At 42.9% G+C, this 15,557-nt stretch overlaps 1 protein-coding gene across 1 annotated transcript in view; it reads left to right on the top strand.

Moving 5' to 3' along the window:
• Positions 1-15,557, top strand: part of SEMA4B (semaphorin 4B) — a 186,297-nt gene that overhangs the window by 65,943 nt on the left and 104,797 nt on the right. Inside the window, exon 2 of the mRNA XM_075273318.1 lies at positions 9,185-9,238. The gene's annotated coding sequence lies outside the window, so the exon portion shown is untranslated. The remainder of the gene's footprint in view (positions 1-9,184; positions 9,239-15,557) is intronic.

Consider the following 15,557-nt stretch of genomic DNA (forward strand, 5'->3'; position numbering starts at 1 on the left):
ATAATCAGGCACAGGATGGAGTGAGCTGTGAGTTCATATAGGACAGGCTAAACTGTGATTGGCCACAGAACAGGTGATCTAAATAACCCAATTACTCCAACAGAAGAGACCAGACAAGGTAAAGCACAGAACAAAACAGGTTTCCAAATAGTGCAATGGTTAAGGCCGCAGAACATAGTCAGGAAGTCATGGGTTCAAGACCCAGTGAGTTCAGTTCGTGACATTACTCCCCCTTCTCCAGGAGCGTCCTCTGGACGGTACTTGGCTTGGCTTTTCTGGATAGCGCTGATGAAATTCTCTTACCAGTTGTGGAGCATGGATGTTGTTTACGGGTTCCCATGAATTGTCTTCAGGACCATACCCTTGCCACTTTATCAAGTACTGTAACCGATTTCGATGAATTCGAGAATCCAAAATCTCTTCTACCAGATATTCCTCTTCTCCTTCAACAATAACTGGGTCAGGTGGAGGCAAGTTACGTCCCGGGAATGGATTTTCCACAAAAGGCTTGAGAAGAGAGGAATGAAAAACAGGGTGAATCCGCATAGATTCTGGGAGTTTTAAACGAAATGCTACAGGATTAATTTGAGCCACAATCTCAAAAGGTCCAATAAATTTCTGACCTAGCTTGGCTGAAGGTACCTTGAGCTTCAAATTTCTTGTAGAGAGCCATACCTTATCTCCTATACCAAAGGAAGGAAAAGACTTGCGATGTCTATCAGCAGTCTTCTTATAGCGATCTTGGGCTTCATGCAGAGCGTTTGTTAATTTTTCTTGAACTTGCTTCAAGGTAGACAGTCTGTCGGAGACAGCAGGAACTGAAGAAGAAATTGGAAGGTTGGGAATGAATGTAGGATGGAAACCCATATTGGCAAAAAATGGACTCTGGGATGTAGAAGAATGCTGGGAGTTGTTATAAGCAAATTCCGCTGTAGGAAGGAAATTAACCCAGTCATCCTGGAGATAACTTGTGTAACACCGCAAATACTGTTCAAGGGTTTGGTTAGTGCGCTCAGTTTGCCCATTAGATTGTGGATGAAAGGCAGAAGATAAGTTTACTTCAATCCCTAGAGTGGCACAAAAACTGTTCCAGAACTTTGAGGTAAATTGTACCCCACGGTCAGAAACTACATTGTCGGGTATGCCATGTAGGCGGAAAACTTCTCGGATGACTAATTCTGCAGTCTCTTCAGCAGAGGGTACCCCCTTTGTTGGTATAAAATGAGCCATTTTGGTCAGACGGTCTACCACTACCAGAATTGTACGCATATCTCTTGAAGATGGTAGTTCAACAATAAAATCCATGGAAACAGAACCCCAAGGACGAGATGGAATAGGAAGGGGTTGAAGTAATCCCACTGGTGAGGATCGAGGGGTCTTATTCCTAGCACAGGTTTGACAGGAAGAAATATACTTCTTTACATCCACTTGATATTTGGGCCACCAAAATGAACGAGACAAAAGTTCTTTGGTCTTTTCGACTCCCATGTGACCTGCGGGTCTAGAGTCGTGAACAAGGCGCAGAATCTCTAATCGAGTAGTCTCAGGAACATATACACACTGATCAAGAGTCCAAACCCCATCTCTAAACACCAAATCAATATCTGTGGGGGGATGATTAAGGAAGGAATCTCCATTATAACCTTCTTTGATCTTCTGAAGTATATCCTTGGAAATTATTGCCCCTACAAAATTCTTAGCAGGTAAGATGGTGGTTTCGGATGTGTCATCTTGTGTTATGTCAGAACACATCCGGGATAAGGCGTCTGCTTTTCCATTGCAGGATCCCGGTCTGTAGGAAATAATGAAATTAAATCTTGAAAAAAATAAAGACCATCTAGCCTGTCTACCAGAAAGTCTCTTGGCTGATCTAATAAATTCTAGATTTCGGTGATCTGTAAGAACCTGAACCACATGAGATGCTCCTTCAAGAAGATGCCTCCATTCTGTGAATGCTTTCTTAATTGCAAGTAATTCTTTATTCCCAATGTCATAGTTTCTTTCTGGAGGAGACATCAGGCAAGAAAAAAAAGCACAAGGATGAAGCAACTGTTTGTCTCCAACTCTTTGGGACAACACTGCTCCTACTGCTGAATCTGAAGCATCCACTTCAACTATAAATGGGAGGTCTGGATTAGGATGAACTAAGATAGGAGCAGAAGTAAAAAGTGTCTTTAATTGGTTAAATGCTTCGTCGGCACTTGAAGACCATTTAAAAGGAATCCCTTTCTGGGTTAATTTTGTTATCGGACTAATAACTTTTGAGAAATTCCTAATAAATTTGCGGTAGAAGTTTGCAAAGCCGATAAATCTTTGGATCTCCTTGACATTCTTGGGAGAAGGCCAGTCTAAAATAGCTTGGATCTTACTAGGGTCCATGCGCAATCCTTCTGTAGAAATGATGTACCCCAAAAACTGAATTTCTGTCTTTTCAAATTCACATTTTTCCAGTTTAATATATAGTTGGTTCTCTCTTAGACGGCTCAAAACCATGGTAACCTGCTTACGATGTTCTTCAAGGTTCTCAGAGTATATTAATATGTCATCCAAATACGCCACCACAAATTGATCCAGCAGATCTCGGAAGACATCATTAATAAAATGTTGAAAAGTTGCTGGGGCATTGCAAAGTCCAAAAGGCATAACAAGGGATTCAAAATGGCCGTAGCGTGTTCGGAATGCTGTCTTCCACTCGTCCCCAGGTCGTATACGGACAAGATTGTATGCCCCTCGTAGATCCAACTTAGTAAAGATCTTTGCTGACCGTAATCTCTCGAGTAACTCTGGAATAAGCGGAAGAGGATAACGATTTTTAACGGTTATTTGATTTAGTTCTCTGTAGTCAATACAAGGACGTAATGTGCCATCTTTCTTTGGTACAAAGAATATAGGTGCTCCTGCCGGAGAAGTGGAATGCCGTATAAATCCTTTGGCCAGATTTTCTTTGATGTACTCATCCAGGACCTTCAGCTCCATCTCTGCAAGTGGATAGATGCGTCCATAAGGTATGGATGCACCGGGTAAAAGTTCAATAGGACAATCATATGTGCGGTGAGGGGGTAGCTGGTCGGCATTCCTTTTGTCACAAACATCTTTAAATTCCTTATAAGGTTCAGGTAATTCGACAGCGATAGTGCTGGATCTTTCAGTAGCTCCCACCTGTGAAAGAATAGGCTGCTTCAGTTGACAATTTTGTTGACAATATTCAGAAGTGAAAGTTACATTTCCTGACTTCCAGTCTACTGAAGGATTGTGGATGCTGAGCCATGGTATGCCCAAAATTACTGGAAATTTTGGTGAAGAGATTAACTGAAAACAAATCCTCTCCTGATGACCGGGATCAATCAATACTTCCAGTTCAGTAGTTTCATGAGTAACCGGACCAGAATTTAAAGGTGACCCATCAACAGTTACTAATTCAACTGGTGAAGATCTTGCACTGTGCTCAATATGATTATCAAATGCAAACTTAATGTCCATAAAATTTCCAGCTGCACCAGAATCCAACATTGCTGTAGTGGACAACTTGTAGGAACCATATGAAAGCTGAACTGGTAAGGTGAAATGAGGTCGGTTAGAGGTCATATTGTCAGGACAAGATGTGGTGGAAAACAGAGGCTGTGTCACCAGACTAAGAGAAGCACAGTGGGGACAAGATTCCAAATTTGGTCGAATCTCAGTTGCCGCAACTGCCCGTTGAGGTTTCTTAGGGCAGTCAAGAACATAATGTCCAGGTTGTCCACAATAAAGGCATAATTTTTCAGCAAGGCGGCGACGTTTTTCAGCAGTTGAAATTGGTCCCCGGATGGCATCTACTTGCATAGGTTCTGGGGCCGAACCTGTTTGAGAAGGTGTCTGCATCTTTGGGAGAAACCGTCCCTCAGGTAAATGAGAGAAGGTGTCTGCATCATAATAGCCTCGTCTTTCTCGCTTCCTTTCCAGGAGTCTTTGGTCAATACGGACGCATAACCGTATATACTCCTCAAAGTCAGCTGGAAGATCTACTTTAACAAGTTCATCTTTAACAGATTCAGAAAGTCCTCCATAGAACCGCCATTTTAGTGCGGAGGTGTTCCAGGAAACATCAGAAGCCCAGCGCCGAAACTCTGCAGCATATTCCGCAACAGAGCGTCTTCCCTGGCGAAGATCCCGCAGAGCCCCCTCAGCAGTGGCGCAACGATTGGGGTCATCAAATACTAAGTCCATTGCTGCAAGAAAGTCCTTCAGATTGTCCAAAATCTCATCATCCTGTTCTAAATAAGGTGATGCCCATGCTTGTGCATCGTCTATTAGCAGGGCAATGATGAACACAACCTTGGACCTATCAGTAGGGAACAGTGAGGAATGCGTAGAAAAAATCATCCGGCAATGATTAAGGAATCCTCGGTACAAGTGTCTCTTTCCACCAAATTTTTCTGGTAGTGGAATCCGGTAAACTTGAGAAGTGGCACTGACAGCAGCAGAATTTGCACGCAATTCATTTACTTGTTGTTGTAATTCAGTGACTTGACTTTTCATTTCATTTAATTGTCCTTGAAGGCCATACACAAGGTTATGCAATTCCGAGATCTGGAAGGCATGCTGTGACAAAGCAGACTCCGCCCCTCCGGCCTCCATGTTGGGCCTGATTATTATGTAACGATGCTAGTTATCAGATTTGGAGTCCAATTGGTGGGGCAAATGGTACAGTACTTAAATAGAAATAAATGAAGGATAAGTACCTCAGAAGTAGAAGAAACCGTGGTCAGACGTTAGCAGGGTTCGGTACACGGTAGGAGCAGATCAATCGTAGTCAGGCGTTAGCAAGGTTCGGTACACGGTAGGAGCAGATCAATCGTAGTCAGGCGTTAGCAAGGTTCGGTACACGGTAGGAGCAGATCAATCGTAGTCAGGTGTTAGCAACGTTCGGTACACGGTAGGAGCAGATCAATCGTAGTCAGGCGTTAGCAAGGTTCGGTACACGGTAGGAGCAGATCAATCGTAGTCAGGCGTTAGCAAGGTTCGGTACACAAGAGCAGCAAGGCAGTGGTGAGGTTCAGGGCAACAGGAAGCAGACAGCCAGAATAATCAGGCACAGGATGGAGTGAGCTGTGAGTTCATATAGGACAGGCTAAACTGTGATTGGCCACAGAACAGGTGATCTAAATAACCCAATTACTCCAACAGAAGAGACCAGACAAGGTAAAGCACAGAACAAAACAGGTTTCCAAATAGTGCAATGGTTAAGGCCGCAGAACATAGTCAGGAAGTCATGGGTTCAAGACCCAGTGAGTTCAGTTCGTGACAGCCCCTCACCTTAACGATACTCCAGGAGGCTCTCTTTAACGCTCCAGAGCAGCCATGTTTGCCAACCCCCACCGCTATGACAATCCGCGACACCGCCCACCCATGTCAATACCCCTAGGCGGTCTAATAAATGCAAAAAAAAGTTTAAAAAAAGTAAAAAAAATATTAAAAACAAAAAAAAAAGGATTAAAAATTCAAATCACCCCCTTTCCCTAGAACACATATAAAAGTAGTTAAGAACTGTGAAACACATACATGTTAGGTATCCCCGCGTCCAAAATCGCCTGCTCTACAAAGCTATACAAATATTTTTCCTGTTCGGTAAACGCCGTTGCGGGAAAAATGGTCAAAAGTGCCAAACCGCCGTTTTTTCACTGTTTTGATTCTGATAAAAATTTGAATAAAAAGTGATCAAAGCAAAAACATTTCCTGAAGATGGTAGAACTACAAAGTACACCCAGTCCCGCAAAAAAAGACGCCATATACATCCCCCTACATGCACGTATAAAAAAGTTACGGCTGTCAGAATATGGCGACTTTTCAAAAAAAAAAAATTTGTTAACAGTTTTGGATTTGTTTTTAAGGGGTCAAAATGTAACTAAAACCATATAAATTTGGTATCCCCAGAATCGTAACGAAACACAGAATACAGGGGACATGTCATTTTGGTTGCACAGTGAACGCCGAAAAAAACCAAAGCCCGTAAGAAATTCGCAGAAATGCATTTTTTCTTGAAATACACCCCATTTTGAATTTTTTCCCTGCTTCCCAGTACATTATATAGAATAAATAATGGTGGCATCATGAAGAAAAATTTGTCCCGCAAAAATTAAGACCTCATATGGCTCTGGGAGCAGAGAAATAAAAAAGTTATGGGGTTTAGAAGGAGGGGAGTCAAAAATAAAAATCAAAAAATGCCATCGGCGGGAAAGGGTTAACTTCAAATACCTCTGTCCCAAAGTCACTATGTAAAGTTTCTCACAACACCGTATAGCAGCTCAAATACAAATTAACTTCAACACAAAATCTCACGTATTCTCAGAATTACAACAAAAACAAGATACAAACTTACATTTCATATCCCATACCTTATACACAGTACGAAAACCTTACCCACGCCTGTATATACCCACTTCTACAATCACCGCAGACGAAGTCGCGGGTACCAGCTAATATATATATATATATATATATATATATATATATATATATATATATATATATATACTGTATCTATACGCCTATGGGCCCCTTTCCAATAGAAGTCTGGGATTACAATGGGGACACCACTGAAGTCTGTGATTGGGTCTCGATGGTCACGTGATCACAAGGGCCTGTGATTGAACCCAGGGTGCGTAACATCAGATGCAGCTCATAGAGGCCAGAAAATGATGCTGTAGATAGATAGAAGTAGCGAGCATGCCCAGGAGAGGTGATGCAAGGTGACTATGTGTTTCTTTTTCACAAGGTGAGCATGCTTGCTTGTTTTTCACAATGTAGGGATAAAATTAAATAAAATCTTGTATGCTTTGCTGAATCTGTAAAACAGTGAGGGGGTTTCTATTGCGTTTCCGCAAAAGCCAAAAGTTCTGCTCTTCATCAATTTCGGCCTAAGCTTCAGATGTTTATCCATCAAACGTGCTTGGCCAACCATGTAATGATGGCCTCCTGAAACTCCTGTGATGCCAGCTTTCTCTACTCTTCATGCTCAGCCAACCTGGGCATGCATGTGTGTGGGGTTGCTGGGCAAGTGGAGTGAAGTGTACAATGTATGTATCAGCTTTCTATGGTGCAAGCTACCTAAAGGGTACATGAGTTATCATGAAAAGTTGCAATGTCTATAGGTTGTTGCCGGGCAATCTCTTCTGTAGCTTTATAAACTTTCATACAGTATATGATGTCCAATAAGATTTTCTGCTGCTAATAATCACATTATGGCTGCAGCACATTTTACATTTCTCTCTTAGACACTGGAATGCAAATACGGGGCATGATGCAGCTAAACAGATCACTGACACAGAAAAAGAGAAATCTATAAGCAATGTCAGAAAAGTTGCTAACTGTCTATGGCTAATACCCCGTCAGTAATGATACAAGCAGCCAGAAGTAGATATAAGTACATAAGTAAACTTTTTTACATTGTAAGCTGTGAGAATGTTCAGTCCAATGCTCGGAGAAAGCTGCTTGCAGATGTGTGTGGAGGCTGTGAGGAAAATCAGCCCTTCCCCTCTCCTTTCATTGTGTGTGAAGAGAGGACAGAACTTACCCCTCCACTCACTGTGAAACCATCTTGTTTCTTTTATGGTATTTGTGGAAGAACATTCCCTAGTAATCTGGGAGTGAACAGAAAATTAGCTAGAAGGAAGATGCCTAGTGGCAGGACCTTTGCAGAGAGTTTTTTTTTCAGACAGAAAACAGCAACATTTTTAAATAAAGTGCATTACATTTTGATCTTGAATCATATGATCTATTAAATGAGAGCAAGTTCTTGGTAAAGTTAGTGACCATTTAATCGCTTTCTAAATTCACTGTATTCACTGTTTGCAGTTTGGGACATGCTTATAGAAATTGACATTTTGGTGGCATTTTTCAATTATCAAAAATTACAAACATGCCATAGTCTACAGATAATCCAGTGATTTTCCATTTCCCCGCTTCCGAAACAGAACGTCACCATTACCCCCTTTCCCCCGAACCCATCAATATGCATGTGTCTTCCTTTCCGGGAACGGCTCCTCCCCTCTTCCTCTCTGCAAGCACTTGCGCATTCTGGAGGTGCCTCCAACACATGCGCAGTAGAGATGGCACTCCATGTCTACTCCACAGACCTCACAGGTACTTCTGATCTGTGCAGACACTAGGAGAGTCTCCAGCCTGTGCAAAAGAAAGAAGAAGGAGGATCTGTCCCCCAGATAGGAAGATAGGCAAGTAAGGTGGGGTGGGGTGGGCTGAGTTAGCTGGGAAGGGATAGTAATGGGTGGGATAGTTTAGCTAGGGAGACAGGGAAGGGGTTGTAATGTAGTGAGAGAGGAGGAGGGGTAGTGAAAGGCAAGTAGTGTGGAAGGTAAACAGGAAACTACATCTGTAAACTAATGCAGAAGATGCCAGGAGGACCCAGGGAACCCCAGAAATAACTCAACACACTGCCTGTTAAAGGTATATGGGTGTACTTATTAACCCATTACTAACACTAACACAACTTTAAAAAAAAAAAAAAAAAATCCTGGAAAACCCCTTTCAGTATATCTGTTGTGTGAAGTACATCTAATATATGTATGTGAAATATAATAAATATTGTAAAGGAGATCAAATATCACTAATTACCATTTGTTATGTTATACATATTTTCTGATGAATCACCTTTTATATGACCTGCTTACAGCATAAGAGAATACAAATGGTAGGCTATCATTGGTCCATTCAGTCAGTGTGACCTGATGGATCTAACGTATCTGACATGGATCTTGTGAAAATGGCATTGTCATCACAAAGTACAGTGTGCCCATAACACAGCTATCCTAATCCCAGAACCCCAAAACAAAGTTACCTGCAAATTGGCCTGTCCTATTCTGTGATGGGGCCAGGCACAAATACCATATTGGGCTTAATAGTTAAGCAAAAGACAAGCATTTTGACGATGACTGCAGCCAGTTACTTGCTGCTAAGTGACAACAAAATGTCCTGTCCTGGTGGCCATAAAAAACAACATCAACATATGCTCATTCGATCCGTAGCATGTACTTTCACAAGAGGATTCTTGTATGACAGATTGAGAACTTGTGATCTAGAATACTTGCAGTATTTGCTACATACCTATGTCATAGAATATGTAGTAGAAGACACATTATGCCCCAATTTGTTTGCCATTACTAATATAGATATATATGATATTTTTCAGGTTTTCATCTTCTTATTGTGACACCACATCAGGACACCGAACCTCTGAATAACGGTAGGTGACGTCTCTTTATTTTGGGCAAAAAAATAATTATTAAGACTATACTGTGTAGTGATGCATTGGGAAGTAGTAAGAATTTATCAGAATCATAAGATATTGCCCAGATTTCGCAGTCTCTAGAACCTGATGCATTGGTCTGGTCCTTAAGCAGCTTCTCCCAGATCTGATGCAGGATTTCTGCTGAACATTTTTTATGTTTAGGTTCAGGTTCATGATTTGCTATGCTTTGATTTCTTTGCTCCGCTGATATTCTGGAATTAGAGAAACTAGAGAAAGCGATATATAAGTTTAGGCATGCAGTATATGTATGTATTCAGTCATTTGGATCCATAGTATATGGAAGCATTTTTCGCCTGAACAAAGCTTTTACATAAACATGGTCCTTTAAGTATCTCCAGATGCCCTCAGGGATCATATTATAATAAAATTTCTAACGTAGTTTTGTTCCATGAAACTAAAGTTCTTGTACGACCAGATCTAGCAATGAGAAAACAAATATCCACTGTAAATAAAACTGGGGATATACAACAAATTTCAGATTGTCACTTTCTGGTTGACTACTTTTTGTTCTTCATAAATCAGAAGAGGTTCATGTACCAGCCAATAATGCCAGCAGTAAAAACAGTAAACTGAAGAAAACTGATGGTGAAATCAGTGGAGGATTATAATATAGTCTTTTTGGATGGCAACCCAAATCTCTCAGCATGTTTATTAAGGGTATGCCACTTCGAAATGGTAGTAGAATTTTACATGTACCTGTAAATACACATGCATGCGACTAGTCTCCCCATAAGTAAGGGGACAACAACATAGTGTGATGGGTACATTTATATTCCCAACTCAGCTAGCTTGCTGCTCTTTCACAATGAAGTCTCCTTTTCTGTACCTCAAGGACATTATTTTTTTTAAATTACCTTTAGCTACATTCATCTTATTCTTGGGTTTGGCAGCCTCCCCAGGTGTATGTTATATACATTGCATGTGCACTATATAAAGCCAACCAGCGTCCATTGTAGATTTAAAGAGGACCTTTCACCATTTGGGACACATGCAGTGTAATACACCGCTAGAAAGCCAACAATGCACTGAATTCAGCGCACTGTCGGCTTTCCCATTCTGTGCCCCCAGGGAAGAGCTATCGGTGCCTGTACCATCAGTCAGTCAGGAAAGTCAGTCAGGAAAGCCCTTCCTCACAGTAGCGCCTATAGTGCTGTAATGTGAGAGCGGTGAAGAACACCTCCCTCCCCTCCTGATAGTACTCGTCCATAGACCAGTACTGGGGAGGTGTATCTCACTGCTCAGCATCATTTCTGGGGGGTAAGCAATGCCCCCTCTCACAGTACAGTGCTATAGGCGCTATCATGAGGAGGGGCATTCCTGACTGACTGTCAAAAACACCCTTCTGGCGGTGAACAGCTACGGTACCGGCACTGATAGCTCTTCACTTGGGGCACAGAAAGGGAATGCCGATTCCCTGTCGGCTTTCTAGCAATGTATTATACCGTATGTGCCTCAGGAGGTGGCAGGTCCTCTTTAAGCTGAGGGCATATGTTGCAGAAACACAGATTTCTTTGTTGCATATTTTGCTGCATTCTTTTTCTTTTTGAGCCAATCCTAGGAGTGGCTCCAAAAGGAATAGGGAATATAACGGAGACATTTATACTTCTCCTTCCTCCTCAACCCACTCTTCGCTTTGGCTAAAAAAAATTGCAGCAAAATCTGCAACAAAAAAGCTGTGTTTCCGCAACGTGGGTTCTTAGCCTCAGTCTGCCCCTTGTATAAAACTCTTTGTAGACAAACCTTGTATATCAGCATGCACGATGGTATATTTCTTTAATTACGGATGGTTGACTTCTCCATAAACCTATATGGCAGTTTATAATCACTGCAGATTTTATAATTAAAACAGATTTACAATCTCTTCCCATAGTCTTGTCACAAGTGTAGGATTTTATAATCAAACGGTTTTATGACTAATGTAATATTGTTCGGAGGTTTAGAAGAAGAAGGAGAATCTTCAGTTACATGCAGGGTTCAAAGGTTCTGCTTCACCCCAGTGGTTTGAGAATCATCAATGTTTCTCCTGCTGCCTGTTGTTTCGCTACTTAAAGATGACCTTTCGTGTCCTTGGAGATGGGCGGTATTAAATAACGCCAGACAGCTGACAACGCGCTCAATTCAGCTTTTGCCTTATAGACTAGCATCATGACTGGGCTGTGAGGAACTTTCACCTGACCGAACAAGACTATGGAACATTACTATCATGGGTTGTTCCTCACTTACATGAAAGGTCCTCTGTAAAGGAGTCCCAAAGGATTTTTCATCAGAACAGCTTCACTATAAAGTGGATGGAGTCGTAGTGTCATGCCTATTACTTGAATAGGAGCTCCCAGTCTATTGTTGCAACTTGGGTGGCTGAAAACATTCGAAACAGCTGATCTGCTTGGGGGCCTGAGTATCCAACGCAAATCACACACTCATGATCCTTTGAATAGGTCATCAGTATGAAAAATCCTTTTAGGTCCAGAAAAACCCATTAATCTCCTTTCTGAACAAAAAGTAATCTTGTCTCATGAAAATGTCGGCACTGATTGGACAATGTCAGAGCAGCTGAAGTTCATGCCCCTTTGACACTGAGAGACTGCCCACTTGTCAGTTTATTCGATCATATCAGATGCTTTACAAGCAGGGGATCACAATGAATAAAGGTATTGGCCAGACATACTTATTGAAGGATGTGAAGGATTGTGTAAAACGTTATATAACAGAAGAAGACATCAGGCTGCACTACACACTTATACACATGACTATATCTTCTAACCAATATGTTTTAGCAAAAATAGGATGACTTTAACTAGAAGAAATGTCACATTCGCACAGTTGGGTTTATCCAGTCAATGGTTTATCGATGGCCAGTGATAAACTTTTGTCTGGCAGACATGGAGTACTAGTATATCAAGGAAGCCCTGACACCGAGCTGGTGACTCTTGTAGAAAAGTCTTAATATTACAGACATTTATCATGTTCCTTTGTGAGACATTTTAATAAATATGTGACATACATACATCCCTCGGTTTAGTGATTCTTTGTACTTAGATCCCCTTGACAATATTGATAAATCCGCCAGTCTATGTGATATATAATATGGTGTTATACTGTATGAACTACATGACATTTTCTATTCTCCCAAGATGCTGCAGTAAGTTTCCATTCATTAGAATTTACTCTGTCATCTGAACATGTTGCCCTGCTTAAAGGAATTATCCAGGACTTAAATATTGATGATATATCCTTAGGTCGTCCAATTAAAATCCTAGAAAAACCAGGCAGCAAATTACAGAAACTTATGTGCTGTACTTCAAGGTACCAAATGCACAGAAAATGTTGTCAATAGCATAAATCAGAGTATATATATATACTAGCTATAGCCCGTGACTTCGTCCGCTGTCCCCTCCCCCTTGCGTGATCCACCTGCAGCGCGGCCCGTGGCACCCCATGGCCCTTTCCTTGCATCCAGTCACCTCCCACAGCGTCGTGGGCCAGGACCCCACGGCCCCGCTGCTGCACCTCTGGCCCTCCCCTTTCCCTTCACCTGCACCCCTGTATCTCCCCTTAACCCCCACCCGCGTCCCCAGCCCCCTTTCCCCCTTTAGAGTTACAGTCACCTCCTACCTCTTCCCCCCAGCACCACCCACCTGTGACCATGGTTCCCCCCTCCTACTTGCCTTCTGCCCTCTGCTGTGAAACCTGACCCCCCCAGCCCCCTCTCTAACCCCTACCACCAGCAACCCCCCCCCCCCCCCGCCCCTACCGATCACCCATGCCCCACCACCCCTCTCACCCTTAAGCAAGCTGCTCCCGCAGCTCAGCTGACTAATATGGCATTTCCTCTGCCGGCGCTGCGTGGTGTGTGTGCCGCGCTGGCACCCGGAGAAAGCTGACCTGTCCTGATGTCCTCTGCCGGTGCGTGGGCGCTGCGCTGCTCCTTCCCCGCTATATTCCTTCCTTGCGTCGGTAGCCGGACCAAGCTGCGGGGCCGGTGTCATGTTCCTATGGCAGCCGGGAGGCGTGTGCAGGGTCCCCGGGCTGTCGGTCTTTCGCTCCTACTGCAGCCTATGGCGCGTAGCCTGCAGTAGAAGCGCCGGTTTTATGCTAAGTTATACCAGCGCTTCTACTGCAGGTTACGTAGCCTAGGCTGCAGTAGGAGCAAAAGACCAACAGGACGGGGACCCTGCGCAAGGCTCCCGGCTGGCATAGGAACATGACGCCAGCCCCGGAGCTTGGTCCGGGTGCCGACATGGAGAAGGAATATAGTGGAGAAGGAGCAGCGCCCACGCACCGGTAGAGGATCGTTGCGGACACCAGCCACCCCCCACCCCCACCCCGCTGGACTCACCTTGTGTACGGTGTGTAGTCCGCAACATCTGCCGGTCCTGTGTAGCCGGCCGGCATGCTGGCAGTGTGTAGGCGGGCTGGGGTAGCAGTGGCGGCTGGAGCATGTGGGCTGCCGCCATGTTGATTACGGTCTTCCCGGTCAATCGGCCCGCCCACACCTTGCCGGCAACATATGGTGCTGCAGCGCTGGCTCCCTAGCCCGCCCACACCCTGCCATGCACCAATAGGAGGTGCGTGGAAAGACCTGGGCTGGCAGAATGCCAGCTTCTATAGTCGAGGCAGAGGGGTCTTTGGAGGGTGACGGTGGCGATTTGGGGTGAGGGACCCACATTTAAAGTAGCCTATGCGTATTTCGTGGGAATTATGTAGGTGTGTGTGAAATTTCCCCCAAAACCGTTCAGCCGTTTGGCTGTGATTGAGGAACAAACATCCGAACATCCAAACATCCAAACACACAAACCCACAAACTCACAAACTTTCACATTTATAATATTAACAGGATATTTATGATGAAACGTTTGTGTATTTTCTGAAAGTCTACTAGCCAAAAGGCACAATATATTATACTCTTTGGCCTTATAATGCAGCAGACCTGTCCCTATACTAGGCTTTAAAAAAATTGCAAAAACAGTATAATATTGTCACTTTATTGCAGACTTTGAATTTATGGCTGCAATGAATATTAGTGACACATACCTCCCGTATCTTATGTATATTTTAGCCTTAAACCAGTAACATATTGTCAGACTGAAGTTCTTAGGGCCCGCCCAAATGCTTCCTTCTAATAGCCTACACCATGGCTCCTTCACTAAAATCTTACATATGTGCTGTGTATCTGACATTACTGAGAATTTCCCCATTATACCTACCACTTATAGAACTGTGCAGGCTCCAATAGCTCTATGGCCGGTTCATGCAGAGGACTGTATGGGGAGTGACACAGCCATGAAGCACTACACATATGTGCAAGATTATAGTGAGCGAGCTGTAATGCAAACATAGTACACAGGACTGCCCCCTCCCCCCAATATAATTCTCCACTTGGTATATAATGCTCCACAGTGCCCTCCACAGTATATAATGCTCTCCTGATTCCCCCCCTCCACAGTGGCCCCACATGGAACATAATGCTCCACACAGTATAATAGGCTCCCCAGAGCCCCCACACAGTATAATACCTTTAGTGGCCCCACACAGTATAATATGCTCCCCAGCAACCCTACACAATATAATATGCCCCTCACACTTTAAAAGGCTCCCCACAGCACCCCTCTCTCCAATATAATGCTCTACAATAGCCCATACAATATAATATGCTCCCCAGAGTCCTGCTTATCAAAAACTGTAGGTGGGTTAAACATATAAGAACACCAATAACAAAAATACAACAATCCTCCATTAATAAATAATAGCCCATAGTGGTCTATATGCTAAGGGAGTATACTACTATTAGCCATCCTCACATGGCACTTAGAATATACATAGCAATCCCACTAAAAAACCTGAGTCAAGAAAGCCAATAAAGAATAATCAGTAATGGTATACTTTATTAAAAAAAATCTATAAACAGTCAAAGTTAAAAAAAAAAAAAAAAAAAAAAAGAGACTAAATGAATGGTGCAGCAGGAAATTATTTATAGTGACTGTTTTTAGATTTCTTTTATTGAAGTATATAATTATTGATTATTATTTATTGAATGTCTTGACTTAGGATCTTTTAGCTGGTTCCCCATAACTTCGTAGCATATTCACATGGCAGAATATTGTTAGATTGTTAGTGGTCTGAGGTGTCAGGGAATGTGATGTCACATTCACTGGTCACAAGATCTTCTCTGCAGCTCAGCTCCATACAAGTGAATACGGCTAAGCTGCAATACCAAACACAGACTCTATACAACATGGGGCATTGTGCTTGATAA

Source organism: Leptodactylus fuscus, chromosome 5 (genome assembly GCF_031893055.1).
Source record: "Leptodactylus fuscus isolate aLepFus1 chromosome 5, aLepFus1.hap2, whole genome shotgun sequence".
In the NCBI taxonomy this organism is placed as follows: Eukaryota; Metazoa; Chordata; class Amphibia; order Anura; family Leptodactylidae; genus Leptodactylus; species Leptodactylus fuscus.